This window comes from Asterias amurensis, chromosome 19 (assembly GCF_032118995.1).
Source record: "Asterias amurensis chromosome 19, ASM3211899v1".
Lineage (NCBI taxonomy): Eukaryota > Metazoa > Echinodermata > Asteroidea > Forcipulatida > Asteriidae > Asterias > Asterias amurensis.
Window position 1 is genome coordinate 7,351,177 of NC_092666.1, and position 12,508 is coordinate 7,363,684.

Here is a 12,508-nt window from a genome sequence, read left to right on the forward strand (position 1 = left end):
TTGCAAAACAACACTGAATACAAAAAAAACAATAAAAACAAATAAAAACAAATAAACAATAATAATAATAATAATAATAATAATAATAATAATAATAGCTAATTCTTATATAGCGCATTTCATAACTGAAAGAAATACCAATGCGCTTAACAAAAAACAAAAGGCAAACAATAAAGCAACCAATAACAAAAAATACGCTAACAAAATGCAAACGAAAGGATTAAACTGAACAGAAGGCAATAGAAAACAAATGGGATTTGAGCAGAGTTTTGAATTGTTCCATGCTCTGTGGAGAGCGGATGTAGCCAGGAAGAGAGTTCCAAAGTTGGGGGGCGGCACTAGAGAAAGTCCTTGAACCGAAGGATTTAGTTCGAACGGGTGGTATGGTGAGAAGATGTGATGATGAACGGAGTGGACGGGCTGGTACATAAGGAATGATGAGGTCAGACAGGTAGCTAGGGCATGTTCTATGGATTGCTTTAAACGTAGTGATGAGGAGCTTGTATTGAATTCTAAAAGAGATGGGAAGCCAGTGTAATTCTTTCAGAACCGGAGTGATGTGTTTGCGCTTAGTAGAACGTGAGACCAGACGGGCAGCGGAATTCTGGATACGTTGAAGTTTAGCTATGTCTTTTTGGGGAATGTCAAACAAGAGAGAGCTGCAGTTATCCAGAAGGGAGCTTACAAATGAGTGGACCAGAATCTCTGTAGTTTGCTTATCGAGAAGATGGCGCACTTTGCCGATTCTATAAAGTGCGAATGAGGCTTTGCGACATACTATGTTCAGATGCTGGCGTAGAGATAGATGGCTGTCTAGTGTCACCCCAAGATCCCTCACTGCACCACTACATGAGACCCGGGTCTCACCAATGTGTACAGGAGGTAATTCTTGAGATCTCTTCTTCTGTGAAGTAACATGGAGAATTTCCGTCAATATGAGAGAAGAGAGACAGAAAGAAAATAAGCTAAATAAATTTGGAACTAATTTAACAACAACGACCACTTGGATACAAAGTAAAATATTGTAGGAGAGGGTTTGATTTGATTCCTTATCAAAGACCACTTACTATAAAAGCATTTAGTCTGATTAATTTCCAGTCTCTCCATAATTTGTCTTGAATGATTGAGAGATTGGGTCAATTCTAAATCAGTATAAATGTATTGCTCGCCTAAGAAAATCAATTACTTTTTAAACAAATCTTGGTTAAAAGCTCACGGCACTACTGGCAATTATTCAAAATAATTGTAAACAAAAATAACAACTTACTTGGTAACGAGCAATGAAGTTGTCTTGAATTCAAGCATCTGAAAGCACACAACTTGTGCGACAAGGGTGTTGTTTCCTCCATTATTCTCTCGCAACATTGACGACAAAGAGTTCGAATTTTCACTGGTTTGTTACATGTATGTTATGCGTATGTTGATAAACACCTACCAAACGTGTCAAGCGCCTTTAAACAAATTGTAACCAAACATGATATTATATTCAGAAGATCAATATTAAGTTTTAATAAAAAGCTTGTTCTTACTTACTTTTTTCCAAAATTGAAAAACTTATGGCTAGTTGACACAATAAGTGCACCATATCCTCAATATTATGGTTAAAAATGGTTCAATCTGGATAAAAACATCATTAACCATGAACCTTATTGCCGTTTCTCACAATGTTTTATACAATCAACCTCTCCCCATTACTCGTCACAAAGATAGGTTTTATGCCAACAATTATTTTGAGCATGGAGGTAGGATAAGAAATTTTGAGTAATTACCAATAGTGTCCACTGCCTTAAAGCAGCTACATACTGGGACCAATTTCGTAGGCATGCAGGAATACAAAAAAACGTAAGCACATAAAAGTATTGCTTAGCAGAAACAGATTGTTAGCAAAAGAAGTTTGCATATTGTGGCTATCGTGGTATTTATGAGATTGGGTCCAGATCGGATCTCAGGTTCCAGATCCACCAAAGTAAGGTGCGCGACATGAGGATTTTTACAGTTACACACAGATGTGTTTAATAACCTTGTAAACTAAGTACTTGTAAAATCACAGGCATATTACTCGGTGAGATTGGAACCCACGACCCTTGAAATTCTAGAGCAGTGTCATACCAACTAAACCACATAGATTGCCCGGTGGCTACACTAGAGGCAGTTCGGATATTATGTTTTAGCAGCGGGTACTGCGAACGATTTATTAATGTTAAATTTGCATCGGGGATAAAGAATATTCATTTTGTTTTTTACCCACACACACCGACGTGTGTTAGCACTGTACATATGCCTACTCAGTACTCGGTACTCATATTTATTAAACCATCCTTCCACCATGGTTAATCTTAAAACGAAATGGTGCATTGCCAACTGCTCATGAAAGCTGTGGGACATCTTAAAGTTTGTCCCGTTGTTATACAGAGAATCTTGCATCATCCATTTATTCCAATAACAAGTCAAGGAAATAGTTGACATTCCTAGTTCAATGAAGCATAACCCTGTATAGAAGTGGCGCTAGAAAATTTAGGTCAGGCCGCTATACGCCATAGGATACATGTCAATACCTTACATTATAGTAAATCAGTACTATCGAGAAACGATGTATAAAAAAGTGGAGCCGACTGGGGTTTACACTGACTTGCCATTCGAAACAGCATTATTTCGACTGAAAGCTCCAGTCGATCACAAACGCAACATCAAACGAGGCTGATGTAAGATTTAAAGAGCTTTGAGCGGGGAGAGGCACAACAGCTAACAATAGCGAGAAAATAGCACCGTTTTCATTTCTGCGGACAGTTGGAAATTCGGTTGGGAAAACTGATACAAGCAAATCTGGTCGGATAACCATCATCCAACGTCTCGAGAGATGGGAGAAAAACCAGCATTTCCTCAGAGGACAGACAGAGAGTTTTAGTATCAGAGGAGGCATCCAAGAAAGAATTGGAGCTAAGAAGACCGTAGATGCCAAGATGGCTACAGGACACTTTCTGCAAACTGTCATCTTTTACGAGGTAATGAAACTGATGTGTCGGTGTAATTGTTATGTCGCCCGATACAGAACCCTATTTGATGCCTATACGCAAAGCAAAGGCGAATAAAAGTTGAGTTTTGTTCGGTGGGAGGACTTAGCGTTGGCTGCAAGAATGCAACAGCGCGGTAATAGTTGCCATACCTATAGACCTGGCGGCCATATACTTTCGTATTATTAAATATAGTGTACGGATTTACAGTACAAAGAGTCCTATACAGATCTACCATTCCTAGTTCATCGAAGCATTACCAGGTGTTTTTTTTAAAGCAAAGGAGGCGCTAGAAGATTACAGTTCAGCCCGTTATACGCCAAATAGTCTAGTCTTTAAAGGCCCCCCAAAAATGACTTGACCTGTAGACGAAATTGCAACACCACATCGAAAAAGTAGAAAAAAGCAAGCAGGTAAAATATGCATTGTTTGTGAAATTTCAAGTTGCCATTTTGCCTCTAGGTACATTAATGTATGTATGTATCCCTGGTAGTAGTCAAAGTTATATCATTTTCACTTCAAATTTTGAAATCAATTTTGAAACAACCCAAAACAATGTATCACGTAGAAAAAAAGGAACCACGAAACATAGTCATAACTGCATGAATTCAAAATTGTCTGTTTTCGCCTGTTTTTCACTATGTGTATGTGTGTACACGCCCTGATAGTTCCACAATAATTGATATCTTGTCATATGTCTCTTGAAACAAGGTAACCCTCCCGAATAATGTATCAACCATATTCGAGGTATCACAAATGCAAATACATTTTAATTGAATTTGTACATTTAGAGTTACGCGCGTATTATGCACTAACAAGTAATGCAATAATGACTGCGTCTTTAAATTATGTTTGACGTCTTGGACTTAGCACCCTAGGTTGAAAATGTTAAAGGAACACGTTGCCTTGGATCGGTCGAGTTGGTCTTTGAAAAGCGTCCTGTAACCGCTTGTTATGGTTAGAAAGATGTTGTAAAAGTAGAATACAATGATCTACACAAATATGCCTCAAAATTGAGTGGTTTTCGTTTTACCTCGTCGATAAACACGGTCGGCCATTTATGGGAGTCAAAACTTTGACTCCCATAAATAGTCGACCGAGTTAGTTCACGACGTAAAATGAAAACCGTGCAATTTTGAGTGATACTTGTGTGGATCATTATATTCTACTTTTAAAACATCTTTCTAACCATATGCAAACGGTTTCAAACGCTGTTCATAGACCAACTCGTCCGATCTAAGGCAACGTGTTCCTTTAATGAGGTTCCAAACTTTACAAATTTTTTATCCCTAGCCCTGTCATGGGGGTTCCAGTATAATTTAATTAAATTTTTTTAATTAAGATTACGTGCGTAACAAGCCCCTACAAATGCTTGCAATAATGAGTGCACCTTTTTAAGGCCTGACCACACAAGGTCAGTAGATGTTAGGGAGGTTGACAGCCTTACCTAGTGGTGCCCAGTCTAAGGTGTCCAGCATAATTTAAAGCGCAAGTGACATAATTATTTCAATAACATTTAGTGCATTGTAATACGTGACGTAATACTTATTAAACTAAGTTCAGTCCCAAAAAATACTTAAACCCCCATAACCCTGCTAGAGATAATACTTTTGCAACCCCTCTCTAATATCTTCCGTTCCAGTGGTGACCGGTCCAAGGCGACAGACATAAATTAAAGCAGTCTCGATTTCTTGTTAGGCATTAAACGCAAGTAACTTAAATTAAACAAATTTAGTTTCACTTTATTGTCACCTTAGATGCTTTATTTGGTAGGGTTAGTTTCAAGAGACAATTGCATGCAAATTCAGTGTGACAGTGATATCAATAGACCGATCCAGAAGGCACCGCTCACGACGCACGTGTGATCAAGAACACGTGGGGCTCTCCAATGCTTTTCTGCAGAACTCTGCCGCGCGCACCAAGATACGCGCACACATGTCGGACCTTCGTTGCTTTGTGATTGGTCAATACGCAGTTGGGCGGAGCTTAGTGAATCGGTCTATTAAACAACTATCAGGGCGTGTGCACACATAAACTAGTGGAAATAACAGGCGAAAACGGCAATTTGAACTTGTGCAAGTTTCCAATATTTCTAAACTTGTATACATTTTCTATGCTTTGTATTTTTAAGTTTCAAGAAACGTTTGCATTAAAATTTGAGGTGAAAGTTTTCTTAATTGTACTACTATCTGGGCCTAAGAATGTTCAAATAGAATTGAAAATATTGGCCAAAAGTAGGCGTCCTTTTTTGGCTTGCATCGCTTAGATCCAAGCCACAGACACAAAACAAAAACACTAAACTGTAGCCAATGATTTACGCTTTCCGTTGGTGTATAGTATGTGCGAATCAAATAATGTATTGGATATTATATGGGCCTCCGTGTAGTGTCATTATTTGGAGAAAAACTTACTTTTTTAGCCTTTTTCTCCCTTAGGGTGAGGGGTAGCTTTTTCGCCGCCCGTGTTGCGCAGATTTATGCGTCAGACACGAAACAATTATAAACGTGTAGCCCTTGAATAGGGCTTTCCTCTGGTTTATAGTATGTGTGGATCAACAATATTCTTCGGGTTCAAAATAAGCTTTGTACTTTGAATTTCTCTCCAGAACGGCTAATATTGACGTCCGGAAAACACTCTTCGTGCCAACCATTCGGAGTAGGCTTGCTCAAACACTTTTTGAGCACCACGGAGTTGATGTAGGGTCTCATCAAGTTGATTATCGGATGTGGTATTATTCAAGCCACACACAGGTACCCTGATTATTTCTCTAGCCTACCAAGTTCAGGAATAATGGTCAAGTTCACAGACTCTGAGCGAACTTGTATGCCAACCATTTTCGGCACCCCGTTGCCTGGCGTTTTCAAACTTGACCAAAATGGCCGAAAATGGCTCCCTCCTTTGTCGGCTTGCATCGCTTAGATCCAAGCCACAGACACAAACCAAAGACATGAAACTGTAGCCCATGATTAGCGCGACCGTTGGTGTATAGTATGTGCGAATTGTATAATGTCTTGGATATGATATGGGCCTCCGTGTAGTGTCATTATTTGGAGAAAAACTTACTTTTTTTAGCCTTTTTCTCCCTTAGGGTGAGGGTTAGCTTTTTCGCCGCCCTTGTTGCGCAGATTTATGCGTCAGACACGAAACAATTATAAACGTGTAGCCCTTGAATAGGGCTTTCCTCTGGTGTATATTATGTGTGGATCAACAATATTTTTCGGGTTCAAAATAACCTTTGTACTTTGAATTTCTCTCCAGAGTGGCTAATATTGACGTCCGGAAAACACTCTTCGTGCCAACCATTCGGAGTAGGCTTGCTCAAACGTTTTTTAGAGCACCACGGAGTTGATGGAGGGTCTCCGCAAGTTGATTATCGGATGCGGTATTATTCAAGCCAAACACAGGTACCCTGATTATTTCTCTAGCCTACCAAGTTCAGGAACAATGGTCAAGTTCACAGACTCTGAGCGAACTTGTATGCCAACCATTTTCGGCACCCCGTTGCCTGGCATTTTCAAACTTGCCCAAAATGGCCGAAAATGGCTCCCTCTTTTGTCGGCTTGCATCGCTTAGATCCAAGCCACAGACACAAAACAAAAACATGAAACTGTAACCCATGATTTACGCTTTCCGTTGGTGTATCGTATGTGCGAATCCAATAATGTATTGGATATGATATGGGCCTCCGTGTAGTGTCATTATTTGGAGAAAAACTTACTTTTTTAGCCTTTTTCTCCCTTAGGGTGAGGGGTAGCTTTTTCGCCGCCCTTGTTGCGCAGATTTATGTGTCAGACACGAAACAATTATAAACGTGTAGCCCTTGAATGGGGCTTTCCTCTGGTTTATAGTATGTGTGGATCAACAATATTCTTTGGGTTCAAAATAAGCTTTGTACTTTGAATTTCTCTCCAGAACGGCTAATATTGACGTCCGGAAAACACTCTTCGTGCCAACCATTCGGAGTAGGCTTGCTCAAACACTTTTTGAGCACCACGGAGTTGATGTAGGGTCTCATCAAGTTGATTATCGGATGTGGTATTATTCAAGCCACACACAGGTACCCTGATTATTTCTCTAGCCTACCAAGTTCAGGAATAATGGTCAAGTTCACAGACTCTGAGCGAACTTGTATGCCAACCATTTTCGGCACCCCGTTGCCTGGCGTTTTCAAACTTGACCAAAATGGCCGAAAATGGCTCCCTCCTTTGTCGGCTTGCATCGCTTAGATCCAAGCCACAGACACAAACCAAAAACATGAAACTGTAGCCCATGATTAGCGCTTTCCGTTGGTGTATAGTATGTGCGAATTCAATAATGTCTTGGATACGATATGGACCTCCGTGTAGTGTCATTGTTTGAAGAAAAACGTACGTTTTGAGCCTTTTTCCCTTAGGGTAAGGAGTAGCTTTTTTGCTGCCCTTTTTGCGCAGGCCTTGAATAGGGATTTGGCAAGGGGGTATTTTGGGTGCGTGGTTCTAGTCATGGTGCGAAAAAAAGAACTTTGCAAAAATCTGACGTAAAGTAAACGTCTTTGATTAATACTCGTTTTTATGCAAATCTTTAGTCTCGAGAATTTGGGAGCAATTCTGCCTAAAGTGAGCGCACTTTTGTGCTTTTGGAGGCTTATTAGTGAGTAATTATTTTTTTTACTTTCATTTCACGTCAGATTGTCTACTTTCCGGGGGGGAAATGCTAAAAAATCATCTTTTTTAGTAATTACAAATAGTGCCTTTAACAGCTTATGGAACTAGCCCATGGATGTATGACTTCTTACATCATTTCATAGCTGACCAATTATAACTCAGAAAGTAAAAGCCCGTGAAGATTCCATTGATCGCTACTGCTATAAGATCGTATTGATTAAGAAGAGCGCTTTTGTGATCCAATTTCTTTGTTATATTTGGTGTGGGGCTTGCATGCTCCTTGGCTAATTAGAATGTGAATAGCCCAGTTGTGAATAGTTCTTCTCAAGTAAGCACGTGATTGAGTGGAAATTTCTGCTACGAAACCTGCACACAGCACGGTTGAGTGACTCGTCAATATGTCGCGGTTGGAAGTGCTTGTTGGTGGATCTGTGTGCTGTGCTGTTTTGCTTTGCTTTGCTGTGCTATGTTTTGTGAGTACTGTTTCAGTTGTAGTTTCAGTTGTAGTTTCAGTTGTAGTTTCAGTTGTAGTTTCAGTTGTAGTTTCAGTTGTAGTTTCAGTTGTAGTTCCAGTTGTAGTTCCAGTTGTAGTCCCAGTTGTAGTCCCAGTTGTAGTCCCAGTTGTAGTCTCAGTTGTAGTCTCAGTTGTAGTCTCAGTTGTAGTCTCAGTTGTAGTCCCAGTTGTAGTCCCAGTTGTAGTCCCAGTTGTAGTCCCAGTTGTAGTCGCAGTTGTAGTCCCAGTTGTAGTCGCAGTTGTAGTCGCAGTTGTAGTCGCAGTTGTAGTCGCAGTTGTAGTCGCAGTTGTAGTCGCAGTTGTAGTCGCAGTTGTAGTCGCAGTTGTAGTCTCAGTTGTAGTCTCAGTTGTAGTCTCAGTTGTAGTCTCAGTTGTAGTCTCAGTTGTAGTCTCAGTTGTAGTCTCAGTTGTAGTCTCAGTTGTAGTCTCAGTTGTAGTCTCAGTTGTAGTCTCAGTTGTAGTCGCAGTTGTAGTCGCAGTTGTAGTCTCAGTTGTAGTCTCAGTTGTAGTCTCAGTTGTAGTCTCAGTTGTAGTCTCAGTTGTAGTCTCAGTTGTAGTCTCAGTTGTAGTCTCAGTTGTAGTCTCAGTTGTAGTCTCAGTTGTAGTCTCAGTTGTAGTCTCAGTTGTAGTCTCAGTTGTAGTCTCAGTTGTAGTCTCAGTTGTAGTCTCAGTTGTAGTCTCAGTTGTAGTCTCAGTTGTAGTCTCAGTTGTAGTCTCAGTTGTAGTCTCAGTTGTAGTCGCAGTTGTAGTCGCAGTTGTAGTCGCAGTTGTAGTCGCAGTTGTAGTCGCAGTTGTAGTCGCAGTTGTAGTCGCAGTTGTAGTCGCAGTTGTAGTCGCAGTTGTAGTCGCAGTTGTAGTCGCAGTTGTAGTCGCAGTTGTAGTCGCAGTTGTAGTCGCAGTTGTAGTCGCAGTTGTAGTCGCAGTTGTAGTCTCAGTTGTAGTCTCAGTTGTAGTCTCAGTTGTAGTCTCAGTTGTAGTCTCAGTTGTAGTCTCAGTTGTAGTCGCAGTTGTAGTCGCAGTTGTAGTCGCAGTTGTAGTCTCAGTTGTAGTCTCAGTTGTAGTCTCAGTTGTAGTCGCAGTTGTAGTCGCAGTTGTAGTCGCAGTTGTAGTCGCAGTTGTAGTCTCAGTTGTAGTCTCAGTTGTAGTCTCAGTTGTAGTCTCAGTTGTAGTCTCAGTTGTAGTCTCAGTTGTAGTCTCAGTTGTAGTCTCAGTTGTAGTCTCAGTTGTAGTCTCAGTTGTAGTCTCAGTTGTAGTCTCAGTTGTAGTCTCAGTTGTAGTCTCAGTTGTAGTCTCAGTTGTAGTCTCAGTTGTAGTCTCAGTTGTAGTCTCAGTTGTAGTCTCAGTTGTAGTCTCAGTTGTAGTCTCAGTTGTAGTCTCAGTTGTAGTCTCAGTTGTAGTCGCAGTTGTAGTCGCAGTTGTAGTCTCAGTTGTAGTCTCAGTTGTAGTCGCAGTTGTAGTCGCAGTTGTAGTCGCAGTTGTAGTCGCAGTTGTAGTCGCAGTTGTAGTCGCAGTTGTAGTCTCAGTTGTAGTCTCAGTTGTAGTCTCAGTTGTAGTCTCAGTTGTAGTCTCAGTTGTAGTCTCAGTTGTAGTCTCAGTTGTAGTCTCAGTTGTAGTCGCAGTTGTAGTCTCAGTTGTAGTCGCAGTTGTAGTCTCAGTTGTAGTCGCAGTTGTAGTCGCAGTTGTAGTCGCAGTTGTAGTCGCAGTTGTAGTCGCAGTTGTAGTCGCAGTTGTAGTCGCAGTTGTAGTCGCAGTTGTAGTCGCAGTTGTAGTCGCAGTTGTAGTCGCAGTTGTAGTCGCAGTTGTAGTCGCAGTTGTAGTCGCAGTTGTAGTCGCAGTTGTAGTCTCAGTTGTAGTCTCAGTTGTAGTCTCAGTTGTAGTCTCAGTTGTAGTCTCAGTTGTAGTCTCAGTTGTAGTCTCAGTTGTAGTCTCAGTTGTAGTCTCAGTTGTAGTCTCAGTTGTAGTCTCAGTTGTAGTCGCAGTTGTAGTCTCAGTTGTAGTCGCAGTTGTAGTCGCAGTTGTAGTCGCAGTTGTAGTCGCAGTTGTAGTCGCAGTTGTAGTCGCAGTTGTAGTCGCAGTTGTAGTCGCAGTTGTAGTCGCAGTTGTAGTCGCAGTTGTAGTCGCAGTTGTAGTCGCAGTTGTAGTCGCAGTTGTAGTCGCAGTTGTAGTCGCAGTTGTAGTCGCAGTTGTAGTCGCAGTTGTAGTCGCAGTTGTAGTCGCAGTTGTAGTCGCAGTTGTAGTCTCAGTTGTAGTCTCAGTTGTAGTCTCAGTTGTAGTCTCAGTTGTAGTCTCAGTTGTAGTCTCAGTTGTAGTCGCAGTTGTAGTCGCAGTTGTAGTCGCAGTTGTAGTCGCAGTTGTAGTCTCAGTTGTAGTCGCAGTTGTAGTCGCAGTTGTAGTCGCAGTTGTAGTCGCAGTTGTAGTCGCAGTTGTAGTCGCAGTTGTAGTCTCAGTTGTAGTCTCAGTTGTAGTCTCAGTTGTAGTCTCAGTTGTAGTCTCAGTTGTAGTCTCAGTTGTAGTCTCAGTTGTAGTCTCAGTTGTAGTCTCAGTTGTAGTCTCAGTTGTAGTCTCAGTTGTAGTCTCAGTTGTAGTCTCAGTTGTAGTCTCAGTTGTAGTCGCAGTTGTAGTCGCAGTTGTAGTCGCAGTTGTAGTCGCAGTTGTAGTCGCAGTTGTAGTCGCAGTTGTAGTCGCAGTTGTAGTCGCAGTTGTAGTCGCAGTTGTAGTCGCAGTTGTAGTCGCAGTTGTAGTCGCAGTTGTAGTCGCAGTTGTAGTCGCAGTTGTAGTCGCAGTTGTAGTCTCAGTTGTAGTCTCAGTTGTAGTCTCAGTTGTAGTCTCAGTTGTAGTCTCAGTTGTAGTCTCAGTTGTAGTCTCAGTTGTAGTCTCAGTTGTAGTCTCAGTTGTAGTCTCAGTTGTAGTCTCAGTTGTAGTCTCAGTTGTAGTCTCAGTTGTAGTCTCAGTTGTAGTCTCAGTTGTAGTCGCAGTTGTAGTCGCAGTTGTAGTCGCAGTTGTAGTCGCAGTTGTAGTCGCAGTTGTAGTCGCAGTTGTAGTCGCAGTTGTAGTCGCAGTTGTAGTCTCAGTTGTAGTCGCAGTTGTAGTCGCAGTTGTAGTCTCAGTTGTAGTCTCAGTTGTAGTCGCAGTTGTAGTCGCAGTTGTAGTCGCAGTTGTAGTCGCAGTTGTAGTCGCAGTTGTAGTCTCAGTTGTAGTCTCAGTTGTAGTCTCAGTTGTAGTCTCAGTTGTAGTCTCAGTTGTAGTCTCAGTTGTAGTCTCAGTTGTAGTCTCAGTTGTAGTCTCAGTTGTAGTCTCAGTTGTAGTCTCAGTTGTAGTCTCAGTTGTAGTCTCAGTTGTAGTCGCAGTTGTAGTCGCAGTTGTAGTCGCAGTTGTAGTCGCAGTTGTAGTCGCAGTTGTAGTCGCAGTTGTAGTCGCAGTTGTAGTCGCAGTTGTAGTCGCAGTTGTAGTCGCAGTTGTAGTCGCAGTTGTAGTCGCAGTTGTAGTCGCAGTTGTAGTCGCAGTTGTAGTCGCAGTTGTAGTCGCAGTTGTAGTCGCAGTTGTAGTCGCAGTTGTAGTCGCAGTTGTAGTCTCAGTTGTAGTCTCAGTTGTAGTCTCAGTTGTAGTCTCAGTTGTAGTCTCAGTTGTAGTCTCAGTTGTAGTCTCAGTTGTAGTCTCAGTTGTAGTCTCAGTTGTAGTCGCAGTTGTAGTCGCAGTTGTAGTCGCAGTTGTAGTCGCAGTTGTAGTCGCAGTTGTAGTCGCAGTTGTAGTCGCAGTTGTAGTCGCAGTTGTAGTCGCAGTTGTAGTCGCAGTTGTAGTCGCAGTTGTAGTCGCAGTTGTAGTCGCAGTTGTAGTCGCAGTTGTAGTCGCAGTTGTAGTCGCAGTTGTAGTCGCAGTTGTAGTCGCAGTTGTAGTCGCAGTTGTAGTCGCAGTTGTAGTCGCAGTTGTAGTCGCAGTTGTAGTCGCAGTTGTAGTCGCAGTTGTAGTCGCAGTTGTAGTCGCAGTTGTAGTCGCAGTTGTAGTCGCAGTTGTAGTCGCAGTTGTAGTCGCAGTTGTAGTCGCAGTTGTAGTCGCAGTTGTAGTCGCAGTTGTAGTCGCAGTTGTAGTCGCAGTTGTAGTCGCAGTTGTAGTCGCAGTTGTAGTCGCAGTTGTAGTCGCAGTTGTAGTCGCAGTTGTAGTCGCAGTTGTAGTCGCAGTTGTAGTCGCAGTTGTAGTCGCAGTTGTAGTCGCAGTTGTAGTCGCAGTTGTAGTCGCAGTTGTAGTCGCAGTTGTAGTCGCAGTTGTAGTCGCAGTTGTAGTCGCAGTTGTAGTCGCAGTTGTAGTCGCAGTTGTAGTCGCAGTTGTAGTCGCAGTTGTAGTCG